Raw genomic sequence first — 25,284 nt, forward strand, 5'->3', positions numbered from 1 at the left:
CCTTGATCTAAGGCACCAACATCTACAGTGCCCTGCACTGAAAAAAAGTTTTCAGAATCCACCTTTCAGATACCCACAGTTACCACTTCAAAAATAACATTGCTCTCAATTCCAAGGCAGGTATCCACCAACTTGATGGGGCAAGGAGGTTGCGGATGCTATTTCAAGAAGGGTGTATTCGTTTCCTAGAGCTACTATCACAAAAAGCTAAAAACTGAGTGTTCTAAAACAATAAAAATTTATTCTCTCACAGGTCTGCAAGCTAGAAGTCCTAATCTGGATGTTGGTAGGGCTATGCTCCCTCTACAGCCTCTAGGGGAAGAGTCTTCCTTGCCTCTTCCAACTTCTGGCAGCCTTAGGCATTCCCTGTCTAGGGTATTCTGTGACAGTATAACTCCAACCTCTGCCTCTGTCTTCACATGGCTCTCTTTCCTCTGCACGCCTCTGTGCCAAAATTCCCTTTTCTCTTGTCATATAAGGACACCAGTCATTGTTAGGGCCAAACCTAAAGAGCTCATTTTAACATGATTACTTTTACAAAGATCTTATTTCCAAATAAAGTTATATTCAAAGGTACTGGAGATTAGGATTTCAACATATTGCGGGGGAGGGGTAGTGTCATAATTCAACCTATAAGAAGTGGTCAGAGAAGAAGTTTCTGAGGAAGTGACATCTGAGCCAAGTTCCATAATGACAAGCAGCAGCTGGCCTGGCTATGATTTAGATGAAGAGCCTTTTAAGCGGAGAGAACAATAAATACATTTGGCCTCCACCTGGAACGCCTGGAAGCCGTTGCTTAGACAGGTTCTCAAGAGTGAGAAATACATATTATGATGTCATAAGCATTCGAAGGAAGGTGACAAAAAAAATAATCTTGAACATGGAGAAATCTGTATTTGCAGGTCCCTACAGCAATCTCACCTGTAATAGTGAAGAAGCAGAAACACACGATGTCAAGGAATGTTACAGGAAACCAAAACATACCTATTCGGCAGTGATCTAAATTGATATTTATAAAGATAATGCAGAAAATTAAAAAATGCTTATAATATATTAAATAAAAACTGGGATACATTTTATATATTTTGATTAAATTATTCAAAATCGCACATAGCTATCAGACTATTAGGCTATCAGGATTGCCATCAAACCATTGTGGTTGTTAAGGTGTTGAAATTATGGATTTTATACTCTTCTCTAATTTCTAAATGTTTGGTTAATATTACTTTTTATGATAAAAGATAATTTTGTAGGGAAAATGTGACTTCAATAAAATTGTTATAAAATATTTAAATAAATCATGTAGCTACTGTAAGATCTACCTGTCTTCCTATATTTGCTTCAAATTTATTTTCTAAGGAATAAAGTATTATAGATACAATACTTGAAGTCCCCTTGTGGAAAGGTGATATCTTCAAACCAAGCATTCAAGAAAAAAAATTTCTCTAATATTCTTAAAACCAGATGTCCTCGTGAAATGAATGAATTTGTCATCAGCTTTATAAAACAGAGTGGAAGCTCCCAGTGCCATCGAAATCATTTCTCAAAAAGTTATTTGTTCCCAGAATGAAATGGCTTTTACTCTACCATAAGAAAACTTAAATGCTATTCTATTTCTCAAATTTTAAAATGTGTTGCATGCCCACAAAATGACTGGGCTGTGTATGTGTTTTTAGAATAAAGTGTAGAGATTAATAAAAAGATTTGGAATTAGGCTGAAAAACACACTAGCTCATAATCACATGTATTGATCAACTGTCTCACCAACTGAAATAAGGTTTGTTTGGAAGAGATTTTCCTTATAGTTGGACAAAACTGTGTGGCAAATAAATGTGATTTTAAAGTAACCCATTCTCTAAATTCATCCATCAAAATTTGAGGGGAAAAAAATTATCTCATCTGGTAATATAATAAAATATATTAACTTAAAGAGAAGGTGAATTTTACAATAAACACAATAATACTGTTAATTCTCAATCAATTATAAAATGAAAAAGGGTAAGCATTTCCTCTTTCTGAGTTACCAAATCTAAGTACTTATATTTTGATAAAGTTAGCACTCAAGCCAAGCAATAACATCAATTATTTTTAGTTATTTATTTTTCTAAACATAGTTATTTATTTTTCTAAACATGGCATTTTATATCATTTTGTATATTTTGAAGCCAGTTTTATAAAACTAATGAATCAAAAATATTCAGATTTTTTCAAAAAGAGGTTTAAAAGAGGTACACTGTGAACTTCTTTTAGTGTCCCAGGTCAATATTTAGTGTCCCAGATCAATCACTATTTAATTGAGTGACCTGAGGCAAATCACAGGCTCTTTCAGCCTCAGGTTATTTCATCTGAAAATTAGAGATAATCACATCTACTTAGCATGTTTGGAGATCAAATGGAATACAACGTATGAAATTTCTTTGTAAATTGTGAAGTGTTACAGGACTATAAATAATTTTACTGCTGTCTGAAAGTGGTAATGAATATCAGGCAATGGGAAAACCTTGCCCAGCTCTCTCTCTCCAAACTCTCAAAACTTATTATAAAGCATTATACACTGATAATGACACTGCCATTCTCTCTTTTAGTTTTTATTTTCTAGAAAGTAAATGTCTTATGATTTCTTTAAAATCATCGTAAGATTAAATACTAAATAGTAGGAACCTAAACATCTATTCTTGGCCATCTTCACTTAGCAGTATTCTAATTTTCTCAATGACTTAGCATTCTGGAAACCAGAAATTACTGATGAAGTCTTTCTATATTCAACTCTCAACAGAGCTCCCTTCAGGCTCTTTAACCACAATATCAAGCCAAAAATATTTCTTTCAGAGACAAACTTTATGAAAGCTGGACCAAGAAATCTCTCCTTAAAATTGAATGTTTTGTCTATAGCCATGCCACCCTGAACAAGCTCGATCACATCTGATCTCGGAAGCTAAGCAGGGTCAGGCCTGGTTAACACTTGGATGGGAGACCACCTAGGAAGACCAGGTTCTGTAGGCATAAAAAATAAATTAAAAATAGAGATTGTAAGCTGAGAAGTTCCTTGCAATCTGTGAGGTCAACCAAAGGTTGCCTCACCTAAAAAAATTAATTAAATTAAATTGGATGTTTTTCCACTGATCTAATGTATGATTTAAAATTGTGGATGATACACATTCAAATAAGTCATTTTTTTCAAAGCAGCCACCTTGTGTGACTACCTACTTGTTCCAACATAAATTCTTCTGCTCGATGCAATTTTGGACTTTTTCTTTATGAAATCAGAGTTATTTTAAAATCTATGCAACATTAAGCTTTTTAACTTTTCATCATGTCAAATCATTCTTCATATTCAACAACTTGATCAGATATGACTTGTGACTATTTCCAATAATCTAATTCACATGCAATGGCTGACAATTTCCCACCCTGGCTAGTGTTCAGAAAGATATGCCGCAGGCTCTAGATATATTACCCTAAGAAAATTGCAAAAACATATTGCTCAACATCAGCATCTTTAGACAAAGTGATTACCTACTAACAACGCTGAAAAGAATCTCACAACTGGATATAAGCTCTAAATGTGTTTATTAAATATTGATCAGAAAAACTATTCTAAAATCAAGTTTTTACAAATAACTTATAGGAAAATGCTTACAATAGTACATTAAAAGAAAAACAGAATAAAACCTGGATATTTGCTCTTTCAGATAACCATTATTTATCAAACCCCTTTTGCCAGGCTCTATTCTAGATGCTGAGGACCCAGCAGTGGCAGTGAATAAGTTTATAATAATTTACCAATTTTGCTTAAAAACAGAGATTGATAAATAGCTCACATTTGACAAAATATTTCAGTCTCTGTGTTAAACACTTAAGTAATTTATCATTTGGTCTGTGTTATGAGTCTATCAGGAAAGTGCTATTATACCAGTTTTACAGATAAGAAATTGAGGCACAGATCAGTTAAGTAACCAGACCAATGTAATAGAGAAAGAGGGGCAGAGCCTGACCTGGAATCTAGGTCTTTTTCCTCTTACTTAACTCTGTGTTTCACTCTGTGGTACTCACATGACACACTGTTTTCCTAAAGCAACTATAATCTCCTGCACCCACTCCTCACAAATCCAAAATAATCCAGCAGCCTTTGCTACTTGAGCAAAATGGGACACGTTTGAGAACATCAAGATGTAAACCTGTCTCCTAAAATTTACATCAGTGTTGAATCTCTATACCAGCATTCCCCAACCTTTTTGGCACCAGGGACCAGTGCTCCTATGAGAATCTAATGCCTGATGATCTGAGGTGGAGCTGAGGTGGAGCTGAGGTGGTGATGCTAGCTTTAAGGAGTGGCTTCAAATACAGATGAAGTTTCGCTCACTTGCTGGCCTCTCACCTCCTGCTGTGTGGCCCAGTTCCTAACAGGCCATGGACCAGTACCCGTGTCCATGGCCCATGTGCTGGGGACCCCTGCTCTAGACCTTTCCTCAATAAATACAACTGTAATAAATCATCCCAATAATCTCTGGTAATGACTCAAAATTTTCTGCTTAATTCTACCTGCTGTGCTTCTCTTTTGCCTACCAATTTCCCAATACAAAGCCACTAAAGCCCCAACGAGCTAAGACTGACTTGGGTGTCCCTCACTAATACTCTAAGTTACTAGTAAGGATCAAGTTTTTCTCTACCTCAGTCCTAAAAGATATCATGCTGAAAACAGGAGGAGACAAAACTTAGGATTGAAGATGCAGATCTGATAACATTTTATATTACTTATAGTACTATTAGCTGCCATGATAGATAAAGCCTGAAAACTCAGTGATGGAACATAATAGAAATCTATTTCCTTCTCATGGATAACCCAATGTTGGTGTGTCTGCTGGCCTTCAACATGGTCCTCTATGCATCAAGACTGCTTCCTCTCGTATTTCAAGCCTTCACCATTGAGATGACAAATGAAGAAAGACCACAGAGAAGGCAAGCTTGCTTCTTAATCTCTTCAGAAAGTGACTCACCACTTCCACTCATATTCCATTGGCCAGAACTAATCTTATAGTTCTGCCAAATGCAAAGGGCACTGGGAAATGTGGTCCTGGTCAGAAAACCACTTACCAGTTGGAGGAACATGAATCTTTGGAGATCAGGTGATAGGTTGGCCATGCATCCTATCCAGATGGTATGGAAAATTACAGTGGAAAGATCTACAAACAATATAATATGTGAGAGAGAAGTGAAGAGCAGAAATCAGAATAAAGAATGAAAAAGTTAAGATCTGTTAAATCATGTGAAATAAGTCAGACCAATGGGCAAAAAATAACATCTTGGCACTTGAAACAATAACCTTAAAAGAAGGTAAGAAAGATTCTGAAGTAAAATTGTTTGAAAAGAGTGAGAGCTAAGATCATTACTTTCAATCAATAATATGACAAAGGAAACAAATTCCATTTAAAATGATGTCATGCTTCCAGAAACTTCATATCACTTTACAAGTTGAGATGTGGCACACATTTAATTGCTGTTTTGTCAGAAGCGCTAATTCTCTTGATTGTGTTGTGAAAACAGAACTACTGAAGAAAATATTTTTTAAAAGCCCTCAAAGAAAAATTAATATTCATACACAGCTGTCCATTTGAAACCATGCAAGGTTGAAGCCAATAATTAGCATGGCCAGAAAAGTTCCAGCAAGTAGTCTCATTTTGAGATTATTTTCATACAAGCCTTTGCCTCTTGAATAAATCTGTTGAGCATGAATGTGAGATTAAAATAGGGGGGTGACTTGGCAAATCAAATTCTCGTATATAAAGAGTACAACATTGTGGGGACACCAACCATCTGGACTTGGATTTTATCCAGTTAAATAAGGAGGATTTAAGCCATATTTAAACACTTATACTACTTAGAGCAGGAATGGGTATGGTTTTCTGAGTTACAAATCTCAGACTCAGATGAAGAACAGCTTTGCCATCACCTAGTTCAGCCAAATCCCTATTTTTCAGATGATAAAAGGGAGGCTTAGAGAGAGTATGAGACTTGGATAAGTCACAAAAATAGTCACTGGTGAAACCAAGTCTAGAACGGAGGTTTGTTGACCACCCATGCCCACCTTGTTTGCCTTTAGACCTGCCCAGCCAAGAGCTTCAGGCATAGCAAAACCAACTATACCTACAACTTTGGATCCAGCTTGAATATGAGTCATTAGTACAACAATGAGACAGACTGATCTCAATAACTGACAGGTCTATGAGAATAGTGACAGAATATCAGGCAATGGGCCAGAGGGTGGAAGAGAAGACTATGGTGTAGCTTCTGCCAGAGAAATGAGAGGGCTTTAGAGAACACACAGGCCTACAGATGGACAAGTGCCAGTTAACTTTTCATGTTTACTGATTACAGTGCCTGGTCTCCTGACTTGGTTCTTCCATTAAATGGACTCATTCTGTTCAAAAGCTTGGGATTCTTCCAGTCACCACTGTTTAGAAAAAGGATCTCACTGTTTTTAATTTGTGGTGTTACCGCATTCATCCAATCTTCCACAGAGCTTTTCAGAGTGCCTATTATGAGCCAATGATCAGGTGTAAAAAAAAGCAAATGGTAAACCACACACAGACTTTGTTTTTGAAAGGCTCGTAATGAATTGTGAGAAGGAGGTACAGAAAAACATCATCATATCCTGTGATTTTCCTACACACCCTCAAGTAGAAGTATAGGACTTGACCAAGTTGCTCAAGAGAAAGGCAATATTCAACATCCAGAATCAAATTCAGTATGTAAGTCTCCAAGAAACTACATAGTTTGATACCATCTAATCAAAGGGTGGTCTGCAGCCCAACAACAAAGCATTATCCTGGAGCTGTTAGAAGTGCAGAATCTTCAGCCCTGCTCCAGATCTAGTGAATTTTAATCTACAATTTTAACACAATCCTCAGGTGATGTGTGTGCATATTCAAGTTTAAGATGGTGAATTCTATACTGGAGGGCTATACTGGAGCATTATGATTGCAAGTGACTGCCTACAAGGGACTGAGGAAGAAGTAACAGCACAGGTGATTTGTGAGCCAGGACTTTTTTAAGTTGGGTTTACTGAGGAACAATTATAATATACTGAAGTTCCCCCTTTATAAATGCACAGGCTGATGATTTTAACAAATATAATCATGTAACCACTAGCGCAATCAAAATATAAAATAGTTGTCACCTCCCAAATGTGTTTTATCCCTTTTTGCTGCCTATATCCTCCCACTAACCCCAGTCCTTGCCAATCACTGATCCACTTTCTGTCCCTATAGTTTTGCCTGTTTCTGAATGTCATATAATAGGACTACTCAGTATGTAAACTTTTGTGCCTAGCTTCTGTCACTTAGCATAATGCTTTTGAGATTCATCCATCTTGTTGCGTGTATCAGTAGTTTGTTTTTTCTTACTGCTGAGTAGTATTCAATTGTGTGGATGTACCATAATTTGTTTAGCCATTCATCAGATGGTGAACATTTGTTTCCAGTTTGGGGCTCCAGTACCCGTGTCCATGGCCCATGTGCTGGGGACCCTTGCTCTAGACCTTTCCTCAATAAATACAACTGTAATAAATCATCCCAATAATCTCTGGTAATGACTCAAAATTTTCTGCTTAATTCTACCTGCTGTGCTTCTCTTTTGCCTACCAATTTCCCAATACAAAGCCACTAAAGCCCCAACGAGCTAAGACTGACTTGGGTGTCCCTCACTAATACTCTAAGTTACTAGTAAGGATCAAGTTTTTCTCTACCTCAGTCCTAAAAGATATCATGCTGAAAACAGGAGGAGACAAAACTTAGGATTAAAGATGCAGATCTGATAACATTTTATATTACTTATAGTACTATTAGCTGCCATGATAGATAAAGCCTGAAAACTCAGTGATGGAACATAATAGAAATCTATTTCCTTCTCATGGATAACCCAATGTTGGTGTGTCTGCTGGCCTTCAACATGGTCCTCTATGCATCAAGACTGCTTCCTCTCGTATTTCAAGCCTTCACCATTGAGATGACAAATGAAGAAAGACCACAGAGAAGGCAAGCTTGCTTCTTAATCTCTTCAGAAAGTGACTCACCACTTCCACTCATATTCCATTGGCCAGAACTAATCTTATAGTTCTGCCAAATGCAAAGGGCACTGGGAAATGTGGTCCTGGTCAGAAAACCACTTACCAGTTGGAGGAACATGAATCTTTGGAGATCAGGTGATAGGTTGGCCATGCATCCTATCCAGATGGTATGGAAAATTACAGTGGAAAGATCTACAAACAATATAATATGTGAGAGAGAAGTGAAGAGCAGAAATCAGAATAAAGAATGAAAAAGTTAAGATCTGTTAAATCATGTGAAATAAGTCAGACCAATGGGCAAAAAATAACATCTTGGCACTTGAAACAATAACCTTAAAAGAAGGTAAGAAAGATTCTGAAGTAAAATTGTTTGAAAAGAGTGAGAGCTAAGATCATTACTTTCAATCAATAATATGACAAAGGAAACAAATTCCATTTAAAATGATGTCATGCTTCCAGAAACTTCATGTCACTTTACAAGTTGAGATGTGGCACACATTTAATTGCTGTTTTGTCAGAAGCGCTAATTCTCTTGATTGTGTTGTGAAAACAGAACTACTGAAGAAAATATTTTTTAAAAGCCCTCAAAGAAAAATTAATATTCATACACAGCTGTCCATTTGAAACCATGCAAGGTTGAAGCCAATAATTAGCATGGCCAGAAAAGTTCCAGCAAGTAGTCTCATTTTGAGATTATTTTCATACAAGCCTTTGCCTCTTGAATAAATCTGTTGAGCATGAATGTGAGATTAAAATAGGGGGGTGACTTGGCAAATCAAATTCTCGTATATAAAGAGTACAACATTGTGGGGACACCAACCATCTGGACTTGGATTTTATCCAGTTAAATAAGGAGGATTTAAGCCATATTTAAACACTTATACTACTTAGAGCAGGAATGGGTATGGTTTTCTGAGTTACAAATCTCAGACTCAGATGAAGAACAGCTTTGCCATCACCTAGTTCAGCCAAATCCCTATTTTTCAGATGATAAAAGGGAGGCTTAGAGAGAGTATGAGACTTGGATAAGTCACAAAAATAGTCACTGGTGAAACCAAGTCTAGAACGGAGGTTTGTTGACCACCCATGCCCACCTTGTTTGCCTTTAGACCTGCCCAGCCAAGAGCTTCAGGCATAGCAAAACCAACTATACCTACAACTTTGGATCCAGCTTGAATATGAGTCATTAGTACAACAATGAGACAGACTGATCTCAATAACTGACAGGTCTATGAGAATAGTGACAGAATATCAGGCAATGGGCCAGAGGGTGGAAGAGAAGACTATGGTGTAGCTTCTGCCAGAGAAATGAGAGGGCTTTAGAGAACACACAGGCCTACAGATGGACAAGTGCCAGTTAACTTTTCATGTTTACTGATTACAGTGCCTGGTCTCCTGACTTGGTTCTTCCATTAAATGGACTCATTCTGTTCAAAAGCTTGGGATTCTTCCAGTCACCACTGTTTAGAAAAAGGATCTCACTGTTTTTAATTTGTGGTGTTACCGCATTCATCCAATCTTCCACAGAGCTTTTCAGAGTGCCTATTATGAGCCAATGATCAGGTGTAAAAAAAAGCAAATGGTAAACCACACACAGACTTTGTTTTTGAAAGGCTCGTAATGAATTGTGAGAAGGAGGTACAGAAAAACATCATCATATCCTGTGATTTTCCTACACACCCTCAAGTAGAAGTATAGGACTTGACCAAGTTGCTCAAGAGAAAGGCAATATTCAACATCCAGAATCAAATTCAGTATGTAAGTCTCCAAGAAACTACATAGTTTGATACCATCTAATCAAAGGGTGGTCTGCAGCCCAACAACAAAGCATTATCCTGGAGCTGTTAGAAGTGCAGAATCTTCAGCCCTGCTCCAGATCTAGTGAATTTTAATCTACAATTTTAACACAATCCTCAGGTGATGTGTGTGCATATTCAAGTTTAAGATGGTGAATTCTATACTGGAGGGCTATACTGGAGCATTATGATTGCAAGTGACTGCCTACAAGGGACTGAGGAAGAAGTAACAGCACAGGTGATTTGTGAGCCAGGACTTTTTTAAGTTGGGTTTACTGAGGAACAATTATAATATACTGAAGTTCCCCCTTTATAAATGCACAGGCTGATGATTTTAACAAATATAATCATGTAACCACTAGCGCAATCAAAATATAAAATAGTTGTCACCTCCCAAATGTGTTTTATCCCTTTTTGCTGCCTATATCCTCCCACTAACCCCAGTCCTTGCCAATCACTGATCCACTTTCTGTCCCTATAGTTTTGCCTTTTTCTGAATGTCATATAATAGGACTACTCAGTATGTAAACTTTTGTGCCTAGCTTCTGTCACTTAGCATAATGCTTTTGAGATTCATCCATCTTGTTGCGTGTATCAGTAGTTTGTTTTTTCTTACTGCTGAGTAGTATTCAATTGTGTGGATGTACCATAATTTGTTTAGCCATTCATCAGATGGTGAACATTTGTTTCCAGTTTGGGGCTATTATGAATAAAGCTGCTATGAACATTCACTTACAGGTCTTTGTGTGGACTTGTGTTTTTCTTTATTTTAGGTAAATACATAGGAGTAGAATATTTGGGTCACTGGTAAGCAAATATTTAACTCTATAAGAAATTGGCAAAGCCTTTTCAAAAGTGACTGAGAATTGCAGTTGATGAGTCAGGATTTTTTAACGATGAGGAGCTCACCAGATAAACAAAAACATTGAAATGTATAAGAATATGAAGAGTTCAAGGAAGAAGAAATATTTCAGTAGTGATAAGAGTTTAGGGTGGCAGTAGAGGAGTGGCTGGAGATAATGCTGGAAAAGCACATTTTATGGACATCTCTGAACTGATTTCAACTCATTTTCATGAGCTTGCTTGGAAGTTTAGAATGCTCGGGTTTGTGGATTACAAAAATTGTCAGGCTATTTGCAAAAAAACTTTTTCCATCACCTAAGTTAAACGAGAAAAGGACAATTCTCCAAGAGTGGGAAAAAGGGTCTACCTACATGCCTACTCTAGTCTTCTGTCGCTTGGCTAGAATTATAAAGTGTGGGAATGAAAAGTATTTATAATGGGCCTTTAGACCATTCTACTTTCAAGGTCTGGCCAGGGGGAGGCAGGAATCCATAATGAACCATCTTTTGATTACAAAGAGAACAGAAGGCTCAAAATGCTCTCTTGCCTTGCCTCGCCTCTGTGGATATGGTTTAAAATTTTTTTAAAAAATAAAAATAGTATTTCTTCCTCTAAAAGCATTCCCCAGGGCTCCTTGGCCTCTGTAATACATACGCACTCACACACACATGCTGTCTCTCTCTCCCTCTCCCTCCCTCTCTCTCCCCATCTCTCCCTCTCTCTCTTTCTCTGGAAAATTAAAATGTCCTGTGGCGGCAAGGAAGTATTGCCTCTAAGCTGTTTGGTAGGCTGAGTTTATGTAGATATATATTAGTTTCTATTCTCATTTCTTTCGCTGAGCTTCCTTTAGACTGTGTTGACTCAGGCAGGAAAGGACTGCTTCTCAGGATTTGGTAGGACACTGCCTTTTTTCCCTTCTTCTCTTCTGTAAATATGAGCACCACATGCTGAGTCACTGCTGTTTCCTCCAGAGTCTTCTCTGTACTTCATCTAATAAACGGGAATGCCAGATAGTCTTAGAGCCTTGGCATTTACCATGCAGCCACTTCTGCAGCTCCTCTGTGGATGGGACTGAATCTAAGTTCATGAATTTAGAGAACTTCTTATCTGAGATCCGGTGCTTTACTAAATGAGAACTGAGAACCCTATTTTTCCTCATCCTAATCCCTCCTATATCCATTGACCCTTAAGAGGGGTCCTCAGGTTCGAAATATCAACTGCTTCCTACAGTGATCATGAAATGGCAAGCCCAATCACGTTCTAGTTATGTTCTGTGATTTTCCTACATGCCCTCAAGTAGAAGTGCAGGCCTTGACCAAGTTACTCAAGAGAGAAGCACTATTCAACATACAGAACTATGTGGGAAATCCAATTACCTTCCCAGGATTTAAGGTTCCAATACAGAAAACTGCATGGTGAGGTATAAAGCCATCTACCCAGAGGGTGGTCTGTGCCCAGCAGCACAGGCATAATCTTGGAGCTTGTTAGAAGTGCAGAATCTCCAGCTCTGCTCCAGATCTAATGAATCATGAGCTACATTTTAACAAGATTCCCAAATGATGTGTGCATACATGCAAGCTGGATATAGAGCCCCAAACCTAGAGTCTAAAAGCCAGCTCAGGTGTTTACAAATCTCACAATCATAGCCACAACTTCACCTCTGTGGGACTCATTCTCATCACCTGTAAAATGGTGATTATCCCTATCTCAGAATTGTTGTAGAAATTAAATGAGATGTCAAAAGTGAAAATGGAGCCTACATGATAAAGGGCATGAAGTGATTAAACAGCGATGACGCTCCTGGGCCTCTGAGTGTTTTAGGGGATATTTAATGGTGTTACACAGGAAGTACCTCTTTACAATTGTTTTCAGTCCAACCTCCAAACAAAAAAATGACCCTTTCCACCCAAAAGAGAGTCTAAAATGAAAAGGAAAACAAATAAGAAGTGGAAGAACAGACAGGGAGAACAAAAAGGGGAGGGTGTAAAAGAAGAGAAGAGGAGAAGAAAGACTGAGAAAGACGACGGGGGATAAAGGAATAAATAGATGCTAGCCCTCTGGTTTCTAGGAATGTATTCACTCTTTCCAGCAGTATCGTTTCGCTTGGTGAGTGAACTGCTTTTCTCTAGGCATTTAGAGGATCTAGTGACCCTTATCACTCTCTTGAGACTATTTCTCTCTTGGAAGTGACTGTCCTACCCATACAGATTTCCAGCAGAGATCTTGTCCTTATCAGTTCTGTTCAAGGATGTCTTCTGCATTGTTCATTCACAAAAACACTCTAGAAAATGTCTGGGAGGATAACTGTCAATATTGGATCACAAACACTAGCTGTAGAATGCCTGGCAGAAAATTCTAGAACTATATTGGGAGGAGCACCAGGGTCACTGGTAGAAAACTCCAGAAATATATAGGGAGAAATACCAACCATTTTCTCTATTGCAGACTAGCTGTGTGAACATTGGAAAGTAATGTGACTTCTCTGAATCTTAGCTTTCTAGTTTATGAAACGAGCAGTCTGAGCTATATATTGTCTTCAGCTCTTTTCTGCCTTCAGGATTTTATGATTTTAACTGTGATGCACACTTGGCAATTTCATTAGACTGTGTCAAGACTAGAATGATATTATCGAGATAGAAAGGATATCTGCAAAATAGATAGAAATGAGCAAGGCTGGAGATGGAAGAAAGGTGAAGAAGAGAAGAGGTTGGAGGGAGATATAAGAGGACGGAGTTGACCAGTGTTCACGAGGGCACCATGTTATCTAAACAGATGGACATGAATATTATCAGCAAGGAGCATTCCTATTGCATCCCACATGATGAGTAAGGGTTGGTGCCTCAGCTGTGCAGGCAGCTGTCTGCCATGAGCTATTCACCCAGCTAAACGGGAAATCTTTTTGGGAACTGATGAGCCATATTCAAGCATCAGCCAGAGCTCTGAAGCTCCATATCGATCATGTCACCCCTCACACATTCTTTTTCCTTGATTTAAACAAACAAAAACAAAGAGGTCTGAACTTCACTGAGTCCTTCCCCCTCCAATTTGCACACTGACCACAACTTCCTGATAATCCTATTTCCCTCTCTATGAGATATGCACTTTCCAGTTGACACATGCAGTGTTTGAAATGAGAAATTATAGTAAATCTCAAGGAATAACCTTATTCTTAGAGTAATAGAGGCACACCAGCAAACTGAAAATATAGATATATAGTATAGTATCTCCACACTAGAAGGCCCCTTGTTGATGCTCTATTTCAACTCCCATCATTTTACAAATAAGGACTGAAGGATCAAGGTCAAGCCCTCGAGTAATGGAAGGACTGGTATTTAAATCAAGAATGCATGACCACTACTTTAGTTCTGTTTCTACCACTCCCTGGTCCAAATACATACAGTATTGTCTTTGAAACCCAACTCTTCCACTTACAGAAAGCATGACTTTGAGAAAGTCACTTAACCTGAGTCTCAGATTTCCTCACTGGCAAATAAAGATCATTACAGTTATATTAAAGCAGTATGAGAGTTAGTACAGGGAACCACTTTATGTGATTCCTGACACATAAGAGGCCTTCAGCAAATGAGGTAGAGGGAGGGGGATGGAGTTTTATTATTACTGTCCTTTCCTGCCACATAACTATTATTAATATCTTAGCATAGTCCCTGCCAGTATTTTTCCCTAGCATAATTTTACTCACCTGTAATCAGAGTTTACAGGTACTATTGCATGTTGTTTTATTCCTGGTGCTATACAATCTTCATAGTTCTCATTTAAATGCATTCATTACATTTCACTGAGTGGATTACAACCTAACTGAAAGCACTATTATCCCATTGTTAGGTAGTTTCCCATTTTTTGCTTTTAGAAATTTTATTGCAACAAACTTTTTTATTTACTTGGTTTTGGCCACATTTTGAGTGAGTTCCTCAAGCTGAATTCCCTAAAGTAACCATTTTGGTTTTCGAATATAAAGAACTCTTTGAAATTATATTTCACTGTAAGAAATACTTAAGTCATATACACATGGGTGGGTTTATCAGATTCGAATTCTCTCTCCCTCACACACAACACACAAAAATACACACATATACACACACGCACTCAAAAATAAATAAAACCTATTGGAAACAATGACAAAATATATTTGGATCAAAACTATTTTCAGAGGTATATTTAAGCACAAGGGAAGAATGAGGCCTGTGTGGAATCTGATAATTTCGTGTTAAAGGGGAGAATGATGCAGACAAATGCAATATGGCTCAGAAAAAGAACAAAATGTCTGAGAATCGGATTTGCAGGGGGAAAAATCTCAAGATAATACATATGTATAGCTTCGTTCAGTTATAAGTAAAGAAGGAAACTAAAGCAGCCTCTAAGTTTGAGAGAAGTAAACATCAGAATGGCAAGGAGACATTTACTGTATTTGCACTGTATCTATTTGCTTAACAAAATCTTAAAAAGAAGGTTCTACAACACATTTCTCCCTCTACTCTCTCCATCTCGCTCCATTAGTATGAGGCTTAATTATCTGGCATGAGAAAAAAAAGAAAGAAGAATAGCAGTCATCTTCTTGTTCATGAATAAATGAATCATATTTCTTTACTTTCTACCCTGATCCCTTCTTCCCCTGCTAAACTATCAAAAACCATGAGAAAATAACAGTTATCATTTTTACAGTCCAATAAATATTGAATTACTGCTTCCTCCTCCTCTTTTTGACGCTCCTGATTTCCTCTGATGTAGACTCTGGGACAGGGTCTTCATTCCCAGAAGAAGGTAGAAACATAATGTACCTGCTTTTTGGAATGTCTTTTATACAACATATGAAAAGCACATCAATCTATATATTATTATTCTTCCATTTGAACCTTATGTGCTATTAGTATATAGGGTTTCATAACACTAGTCAGTGACAACTTTTAAAAAACAAGATTCAAGAATGTCATTCTGACTTGTATAACTCAGAGAAAGAGTATGTAACAGCACATTCCCCCACTGAAATCACATCAAAAAGCAGCACTGTAAGCAAAATAGTAAAGGAAAGAAATAGTTCAAGAGAGCAACTGTGAAAAATAAAAAATATATACAGACACTAATATATTTGAAAGAGGTCCTACTCAAATCTGTTTTACTATTTATAAAGTGGTTAAAGAAAATGGGAAATGAATTATGACTCAGTATTCTAAGGCCATACATAATATTAAACTTTCTATAACCTCAGAATCATTTCTTTAAACAAAATCTTACTTAGAAACTCAATATACAAAGCAAGTCAGGGTGAAAGTTGGGGTACAAATATTGAAGTTCCACAAGCTCTGGCTCTGAGCTAACTCCACAGAACCCCAAAAGTATGCAGAACACAGTTTGAAACTACTAACAGAAGCTAGAGAAAGGATGAGTTTGGGGGTAAAGGTGGTATCAGAGGAAGAAACAATATGGAAAGAGCACTTAAAATAAAAAGAAAATTTCAATGGAAAACAGTAAACATGAGAGAGACAAGAGAGTTTTAAAAAGGAGGAAAGACATGTCAGTATTTTTTTTAATGTCAACTCTCTCAACTCCTTGCAAATTGCTGGTACTTTTTAAATTGCTGGTACTTTTTAAAATGCTTTATGAGATCCACAAAATGGGTCTCAGATGATACCAAAAGTAATGATGGAGTGAGATCAGTCTACTTATGGCGAAAGCCATATCTCACATACATCTCAGTTCTCAACCTTAAAAAAAAATCTGAACTAAATTTCACGCCCCTTCAAAATTCAAAGTTCAAGGTAAGACTTTGTAAACAATGAGTCCAAAACACTCCAAGATACATTTGGGAACAAATATTGAAAATATTAGCTCTACAATATAAGGTGCACATCGAGCAACCAGTGACGACACAGCCTTACATGCAGGGCCCTCCACAATCACCCCTCACAGGGTGGGAGTTTTGAAGTTCCCCACTGACCAGCTCAGTCTCATTACCCTTCTGAGCCAGCCACGTCCAACTACCCTGACCATTCCAGAGCTGTAAATCTCTGTGAGCAATTCTTTTTGCCTAAAGAATTTCTTACACCTATTTCTTACACCTTTTACTCCTTCCATATAAAATCAAATGTCAAATATAGTTGCTCCATCCTCGGTTAACAGCATGCTTTTTCCCATTTGTTCTCTATTGTAGGGTTTATCATAATATTGAATAATCAATCATTTGGGTTTTTTCTCTATTAGACATAAAATTTTACAGATATGAGGACTGTACTTTATTCTTGGTACCAACACATGTCTGGCACACACTTGCCATTAAAACTCTTGATGAGTAATAAAAACCGACATGTACTGAGTGTTCATTACGTGCCAGGCACTGAGCTTTAAGTGCTTTACATGTATTATCTCGTTAAATCCTTACAACTTCCATTTTCGCGTCTTCTTTTCACAATGAACCAAGATATTTCTTCTAATTATTGCCATTTTACAGCTGTACAAACTGAGAGACAGAACTGTCAAACACCTTGACCAGTTACATGAGTTCAGCGACAGATGATGCCAGGACTCAAACCCAAGCAGTCTAATTCCAGAGTATGAGCAATGAAATCCCCTATGCTGAATGAATAATGAGTAAGAAAGCAAATAAATATAAGACAGGCAAGATTGGAAAATTTTAAGTATCCTTCAACCCAAATTTTCTAGGTCCAGCATAATGTCTAAATTCTTCTTTTGAATCTTACAGCACTTCTGCCTTTTTTCTTCCTATCTAACTGTGCCTTGCACAAATTCCAAAATAGACATAATGCCTCTTCCCAACTCAAGAGCTTGGATGTATATCTCTATAAGTGCCTCTGAATCTATTTAGCCAATGGACGGATGGATGATGGATGGACGAACGGATGGAAGGACAGACGGACAGACGGATGGAAGGACGGACAGACGGACAGATGGACGGACAGACAGATGGATGGATGGATGAATGGATGACCAACCAAGAGATTCACCTCTAATAGGTCTCATCTCTGCCACTCCTCAATCTAAAAGGCCAAAGGTTAGGTAGAAGTAGCAAATGACACAGAAAGAAAAGAATAAAAGCTGGCTTTGATTGGCAGATTCAAATAGCAATAACCTCTCCAAACATTATTTTCATTCTGGCTGTGATCTCAATGGTGATTTTGAGTCCAAAACACAAAACTGTATATTCACGAATGAGTCAGTGGGTTCATGACCTGATGTGAGTCACTCTGCCTTAAGTGGAATGGTCGTTCTGACCCCTTTCTTTTGGAAAGAATTCTGAAATTATGATGAAAGGAAAGATTTACTTGCAAGAATACCTATCCAGCAACTCTCTGAAACCCGCCCAAAATTTGCAATCAACATAAACACAAGACTCCTCTCTTATGATTCCAAAAAAAGAAAACACAGAGATTCTGAAAAGCAAATAGCAATGGACATCATATGCCCTTTAGGCATGGCATGCAGCCAGCATAAATTTTGAAGTACTAATGCTCTTATCAAGAGCTTCCAAGGCTCTGTTCTTTCTTGGCTCTGCAAAGAGAAGCAGCAGCACTACACACACACACACACACACACACACATGCACACGCACACGCACACACACATACATATGTACGTACGTATGTACACACACATATACACACACACATACACACACATATATATAATTATAATTATTATTATTATTTGCTGGGCTCTGAGCTGTTGAAGATATTGCAGTCAATGAGGCAAGCATAGTTTTTGCCCTTCTGAAACTTAAAGTTACCTGATAAATCAGCTATAAAAGGTCAGTAGTGTGATAGGTGAACTAGTTGAAGACATTCAGAGTGACATGAGATTATGCAGCCAGAGATCCTACAAAAACATTAGAGAAGTTCCCCACTGTGGAGTGTTCCTAAAGACCAAAAGATAAATAAATATTCACTGAACAGAAAATAGAACAGTATTTCAGGAAAAGCTTACAGCATGGGTAAAAATGCTGAAGCTTGAATGAACATTGAATATTTAGGACTCGGAAAGAAGTTCAATGGGCTATAGCACAGAGAAAGTGGAAGAGAGGCAGAGAGAGTTATTTATCAACTGATCAATAGAGATTTTTTGAGCTCCTATAATGTGTAAATACCTGTGGTATATCTTGTTATAGAGTTAGAGGAATATAAAACAATATTTCAATTTTACCTCCTTGACCAACCTACAATCAATCATCTGCTGACTCCGTGAATCGTTGGCCTACCATGAATACTGTTCATTTTCCAAAAGGCTTTGATATCTTAGGATAAAAGGAGTCAGTTCTCTATAGGAATCAGATCTCTCTGTGCAGGCACAATTTTTAGAAGTATATGATTTTATTTTTAAAAAAAAACCTTGAGGCATGTCACCTAAGCATATGATATTATTAGTAACTCCATATTGTCACTTTTCACCCTAATAGTTAGGCTCTGGGTAATAAGAATTACCAGGTATGTGTCCCTACTACCAGGGACCAGTGCTCTTATGAGCAATGACTGGGTGATCGACAAGCATTTGTTGAATGAATAAATGCATAAATGAACAAGTGACTAAGATAATCTCAGAGATAATTCTGAAATAAACAATAATACACATATGGTACAGCTGAGTTTTCATACTAAAATTAATGAGTAATGAAATTAACTGTATTCATTTTCAGAAAAACTAAAACTCACAATTGCAACTAACTTCTGGAAAAAAAAAAAAGACTTTAATATGATCAATATTCAACCAATACAGACTTCTTAAAAGTTGAATCTTTCCACTATGGATGAGAAAATATTGTTTAGGTTACAGTAAATTATAATTTCTGCTGGAGTTTGAGTGATGCTGAAAATTTCTCTGTTAAGCACTGATTATCTGAATAAGATTTTAACACTACGTTTGGAGTTTGGGCTAGGTACAGGACCATAAGAATTTATCAACATGCCACTATACTTATCCAAGAAAAAAGCAAAGAATTATTGATGTTATCTGGAATTTTCTCAATCATCTCAGAAAATAACAAGTTTGGAACAGGTGGAAAGTCAAAGAATTTAGAATGTGTTAGAAAAATGGATAAAATGAATAAGATAGTATTTTTTCAGATTAGCAATGATGAATATATAGAACAAGAGGGAATTCAGGTCATTGTACTGAAACATTTCAAGTGTTGATAATGGTCAACAAGCAGTGTCAGCACCTTATTTAAGCAATTGCAACACTGAAGCGCACAGCAGGGAAATCTTCTGCAGTCTAAGACAGTCAGGATACTCACCTTTGCAAAGACAGAAAAATCCGACAGAAAAATCCGACTCAAACTGCTTAGGCAAAACTGAAACATAATTCACATTTCTGAAAACTCTAGGTTTTTTCTGGTTTTAGGCCTCAGACAATGTCATCAAGACCCAGGATCCCCATCCTGACTCTATTCCATTTGGCTTAACAACTCTCGGGCTCCATGTAATGCTGAGACTGCTGCCAGCAGCTCCAGTCCACCGAAGCTTTTGAGGTTCAAATCTAATATAAAAAAATATTTTTTCCTTCTAGTAACTTCTGAATCCACTTTAATTTAACCAGTTTTCCCTTCTTGAACTAATTACTGACACTAGAGAAGAGCGAAATTACACTAATTGGCTAGGCCTGGGTCATGTACCCACATCTGGACCAATTCCTGTGTCTGTGGGTATTTAGCCTCTGATAGGTCAGGTTTGCAGTTTCCCCCTCTGGTATCAGGAGTGGTACCCCATCAAAAATAAAAAAAAAATAAAAAAAAAAATTTAAAAAGGACTAAAAGCAAGAATGGAAGAGTCCCTCGAAGGAAACTTTGGCTCAGTGGAACATACAAGGTGTTTGAGGACTTCGCCTGAATTTCTGTAGAGTCATTCCCACTCTATAGTCTGTAATACTAAACTTCTTTTTCTTTGAAAGTACCTGATCTCTCTTCCCTCTGCTTTGTGTAGTTTCTCTGCCTGTCACACACATGCCATACATTACTCTGCCTGACATGCCCCTTTGCTGAGATAACTGTTACCCATCACTCCTCCTCAAAGAAGCCTATGCCCATCTCTGCTATCTTTTCCCACAGTAGCCAATACTTTTCCTTCAATAGCTCTGATTCTATTTTATAGAAAATATTTAATTTTTTGGAGTTAAAGCTCCAGATAAAAGTATTAGATATTCATAAAATATTCATAGATGGACAGAAGAATGAAAGTTAAAAAATACATAGTACTATCAAAACACACATTAAAATATTTTTAGCCCCACTAACATGTATAATGTATAGTGTTTATATATAAAGTATATATTTTATATATTATTTATTAAAGGTCTACTCTGTGCCTGGCTTCATTTGAAGTAGTGGAAATACATCAGGGAAAACAGATGAAAACAGTGTGAACACATACCATAAACGTTACAGATAGGTGAGGCATCTAAAAGTTAGACTGTAGAAAGTTCTTTGGGAAAATATCCAGCAAGATAAGGAGATTGAGGAATTTCTAACAGGGTAGCCAGAGTAGACATCTTTGAGAAGGTAAAATTGGAGGGAAGGTTTGAGAAAGGGGAGGGGTGAGCCATGCAAATATCTAGGAAAGCAATGCCCCAGACAGAGGAACAGTGAGCGCAAGGGCCTGACTTAATACTGCTCACTGAATTGACCCGAATCTCAATCATCTTATTACCAGAAAGAACAAAATCTATCATACTTAATTGCCAAAAGGTATTTTTACCTATTTTTAATCATTTGATATAAAAATCCCATAGATATGCTAGAACGTTTTACCATAGTAAACTAACTTTATAACTCCAGAGGTTTTTCCAATCAGCAAAAATTTGAGAAAATAGGAAAAAGAATAAACAAAAACATTTTCAGCCAGTGTGTATTGACTTTAAAATATATTCACTTTATTAATCTGAGATTTAATGGGCAGGCCTTAATTTCAGAGAGGCAAATGCCTATTAAAATGCGGGAAAACCATGTACTGGCTATGATGAGTTTCTTTTTATTACTGCTTTAATAACTGCAAACTTCAATGGGTAGCAACAATTATATTACTATTAATGCCTATTTTATTCATTAGAAGTCAAGAAACATCTAAGCAGCTAGCCTTGAATATTTTTTTCACCCTTGGTAATGATAAGCTTTCTTATTTGCATTCTTCCCATCTGGTTTGCTTCAATAGAATGAAACAGAAAAGAGTATAGCAAATTTAATTACGTGAGCCATGTTTTTAAGACTGATAAATACTGTACTAATGAGGACACATTCAGGCTCACACTCCCAAACTTGCTTAAGAGTTGGTTACAGAATAAGCCTTTTTCTTCATTCTAAACTTCCTGAAATGGTTCCAATGAGTCTGAGCAAAAACATTTTTCAAAAATTGAAATACATCGAACAGCAATAAGAATAACAATAATAGCTCATATTTGTTAATGATTACTATGTGTGAGGCACTATGTATTATTTCGTCTCATCTTCACGACATTCCTGATAATGTAGGTACTGTTTTTATTCCCATAAGACATATGAATAAACCCTAGAATTTTCTCTCTAGGTAGTGGGAGCCATGTGATCCCATTCTCTTGAACATTATGGATTGGACTAAGTACCTGATCAAAGCAGGACTGATCAGATTATCCCTCCTGAGAGAGATGTATTAATCAGTGTCTGCAGTTGGCTGGAACCTCCTGTAGTCTAGAGACAGAGAAGCAGAGAAAGGCTCTTTGCTATAAGAATAGAATGAAACAGAAATGGGAGAGAGAGAGAGAGAGACATTGCTCTCATTATTGATGCCTTTCTGGTATCTGTTTCAGTCTCTCCTGAGACCTGACTACCACATCTGGGCTCAGAATCTGTATGTATTATAACAGATCTCCTGTATTGGCCTAAGCTATCTGGGGAGAATTTCTTTTGCTTCCACATAAGCACTTTCATTAGTGTTGACGTGAATTCATCTGAGAATTTAACGGGAAAGCCTTAATCAGGAAACTTAATGTGTCCCACCAATCACCAATGCTGACAGCAGAGAAGTAAGGACCAGACTAGTCAGATGTGACAACTAAAATATAAGCATTTTATCAGGAATATGTTTTCACAATATCTTTCAAATTCAAATCTTTACTCAGCATTAACTGTACTTTTTTTTAAATAGCATCAGCACAACACTGTCAAGTAATAATAACCCTTTGAAATCTGATACTCAAGATAACTGCTGTTTAAACATTTTTTACAACTCTAACTCCCCAAAAAGCTTTTAGCTTTTATAAATTTATATTATTTCATATTTTTAGTAAATTTACATTATTTAAACTATTTTTTAGTATCTGCTGTGCACAATTACTCTCAATTGGTTTTACTCTCATTGTATGCTGTAGTTTTCCTTGGTAGCACTTATCACAACTACAATAATTGTGTACAATTCATTTATTTCTCATCTGTCTCTCCCATTAGACTATTAATTCCATGTGGGCATATTAAGTATGTCTAGAGACATAGCTGGCATAGACTGGATTTTCAGGAAATTTTTAATCAATTAATTAATGCTCTTTTCCTCTTCATCCCCATTTACAGAAGTTCAGAGAAGTTAAGACACTTTCCATTGCTCACATACTTAATAACGAGAAAAGTAATATTGAAACACAGATCTCTCCAACTCTAAAATGCATGTTTCATCCACTACACTTTCATGATCTCCCCAGAAATATCCATGTGTCTTCTTTAATTACATGAAATTCCACTTTACAATGGCTGTAATATTTCAGTAGCCTTTCAGGATATTGAACTTAATATTTTTTTGGCAATAAAAGTTGCACTGTAAAATATTTACATTTTCTCACCTCCAAGTAAAATTCCATTATGTTATTGCCTAAAGATATAGAAAAAGAAATAGATATAGTACAAACCACCTTTATTGCACAGGTGATCTTATACTTTTTGAAATCTTTTAATGCAGAGATAGTTAAGGAAATATTAAAACTAGTTTCTAAATATGCCTCAAACCAAGGCTAACAGGTAGAAATGAATAGGGGTATTTTGTTTCTAATCCTTCTCTGCTAAACACTCTACCTTCCCCCTCAACTTCTGTTATTTGAGGTTAGGTTTAGAGCCTGATGTGGTAGATCAAGGAAATTAGGAAAATTACAAGACTAGAATCAAGTCAATAGTAAAAAGAAAAAAATAGAGAGGAGAGATTTAAAAATAAAGGATACTAAAAGATCTTACCTGATATGCCAGTGTTCAAAAACTAGCAACCTACATGATGGGGAAAAATGGTGTACATGATAGAGGCTTTGTTTACCCCTCTGCAACCAATTCAAAGTTGTAACAGAAACACGGAGCAAAGAGCAACAAAAGTCACCTGGGATCTAGATAAATGGAAGCACAACAACTAGGGAGAGAAATAATCACCTTGCAATGGTAGAAGGTAGGAGGGGGCGAAGACATGTGGCGGCTGGGTCTGAGCAGCTAAGTAGGACAGAGGCTGCAGGAGGGGCAGCATGCAGCTGTAGATGCCTCTTAAAGCGACTGTGAGCCGACTTTTGGGGTGACGGACCTGCTCGCTCTGAGCACCAGTGATGGATTGGATGCTGGGGCGGGGGGCAGGGCACAAGAGACTTACAAGGAACACTGAGTTGTTGGAGTGAGGGCCAGAGGCAAGGCTCTCTCTCAGGCAGAAGTATCTTTTGTTCTGTTGAGCCCTCCCCTCTCCCAGTGTGCATCCACAGTGCCACCATAGCTGAGACATCATCAAACTGGATAAGACATCGCTCTACCCAGAGGATTCCCTGAAAATCTGCCTCCCCCAACTTGCAGCCCCACCCAAGCCACATTCAGGTGCATCCTCGGTGAGTCTGGTGCTCCTTGCTGAACAGCGCCAAGACTCACACTGGCAGCAGCTGGCCTCATTTCTGGTGTGGTTTCTTGAGGCAGCTATAAGCACAGCATCTCTAGATTGCTTGCGGAATCTTAACAGGTGGCCCCGGAGGGCACAGGCTGGGGCTAAACTTGGCCAGTAGCTGAACCTCTCTCAGGACTGTGCCACTAGACATCTACTTCACAAATCCACACTAATAAGAGCAAGAAAGTTAAGATCTTTGCTTAGCACATAGAGTCACAAAAAGTCAGCCAAACTGGGAAGGCAAAGAAACATAAACCATATGAGAGAAGAGAACAGAGATCCAGGAATAATGGAATCAAGCAATCTAACAGATGTAGAGTTCAAAACACTGGTTATAAAGATGCTTGATGAACTTAGGGGAAGGGTAGATGAATTCAGTGAGAAGTTTAAAAAAGAGATTAAAAAAACATAAAAATGAAATGGAAATTATAAAAGGGAACCAGTCAGAAATGAAGAACACATTATCTGAGATGAAAAGTATATTAAAGGAATAAACAAAGTGAATAAAGAAGAGGATCAAATGACCTACATAGAGGATGGGGAAGACAAGACACTCAATCAGAATGGCAAGAAAAAAGAAGTCAAGACCATAATAATAATTTAAGGAGCCTATGGGACACTATTAAAGGTAAAAATATCCATGTCATAGGGGTACCTGAAGGAAAACAAGATGTTGAAGAGATATTTGAAGAAATAATGA

General features: G+C 37.3%; 1 pseudogene; it reads left to right on the forward strand.

The window, feature by feature from the left end:
• Positions 1-2,884: 2,884 nt before the first annotated feature.
• LOC111747101 lies at positions 2,885-3,003 on the forward strand (annotated as a pseudogene).
• The last annotated feature ends 22,281 nt before the right edge of the window (positions 3,004-25,284 follow it).

Source organism: Pteropus vampyrus, unplaced genomic scaffold (assembly GCF_000151845.1).
Source record: "Pteropus vampyrus isolate Shadow unplaced genomic scaffold, Pvam_2.0 Scaffold210, whole genome shotgun sequence".
Lineage (NCBI taxonomy): Eukaryota > Metazoa > Chordata > Mammalia > Chiroptera > Pteropodidae > Pteropus > Pteropus vampyrus.